Source organism: Siphateles boraxobius, unplaced genomic scaffold, assembly GCF_051911475.1.
Source record: "Siphateles boraxobius isolate OS27281-9 unplaced genomic scaffold, OSU_SipBor_1 73, whole genome shotgun sequence".
Lineage (NCBI taxonomy): Eukaryota > Metazoa > Chordata > Actinopteri > Cypriniformes > Leuciscidae > Siphateles > Siphateles boraxobius.
The window spans coordinates 2,796,404-2,797,500 of record NW_027509201.1 but is presented as its reverse complement, the minus strand read 5'-3'; positions in this window follow the sequence as shown (position 1 = coordinate 2,797,500).

The following is a 1,097-nucleotide window of genomic DNA, read 5'->3' as shown; positions in this document are numbered from 1 at the left end:
TATAAAAATGGTACTGACCCAAATTTTTGAAAAGTAGTCTATTTTTTATAAGTGGTGTTTTAATCTTAACAGCTATGAATAAACTCATAACACTCCAACTTAACACCTTAGCACTAACACTATAACAATGCACTAAAACCAATTCAGAACACCTCAGGAACTGCATAGCAACACCCTGGAAACCAACCACCACATGACAGTGAGTTTAGCATGGAAAAACACAACTCTCAAAATCTGAACAGCACATTATTCCCATGCATTGTTCCGCTTGTCTGTTAAGATGTTCACACTCATCTCTCATCTGTGTAAATGCGGCTCCACTTCAGTTGTCTTTCATCTTGAGATACATAAAGGCTTTGAGAAGTCTCGGCGAGACACTAGAGAATGTGAAGTACAGTTGAAAGGAGGAGAAGGAGGGGAAGACTAGAGAAACGGGTTTATGATGAACCTCTTCAGCTGTGTGTTGACACAGACGTGGATTGTATTGTGACAGCACCTGGAGGAGGGAGAAAAGGCTAGACTGAAGACACTGCTGCTGTTCCTTCATTAAAACAGACAGCACATTCTCCATGCTTTATACTTTCTGGCCCCAAAGAAATCTATGATTGGATCATCATTGCAGTGATTATTACGTTTCTAGCATATGTCATATATTTGACAAGATCTTGACCAAAGATTGATGCACCTCTTGATGGAAATAAAATAAAAAATAAATTTAAGTTAATATTTTAGTAAATTTACAACACTTTCGCATGTTCACAGGTCTCTGATGTCTGTTAATGGTCACATACTGTAACATGCCGGTAAACAAATAACATATATGAATCTTTTTTTAGTAACTTTTATTTTGATATTTTAAATGATTTGTTGGTAACACTTTACAATAAGGTTTCATTAGTTAACAGTTACTTTAGTTAACATGAACTTAGAATGAACAATTCTTCATACAGCATTTATTATTTTAATGTTAATTTCAACATTTACTAATATTGTGCTTAAATGCTTGAATTTATTTATTTATTTAATTATTTGATTAAAAGGAAAAGCATTATCAAGTTTGCAGCAGACGTGAACCACTTTAAAAACCATGAAGTTGG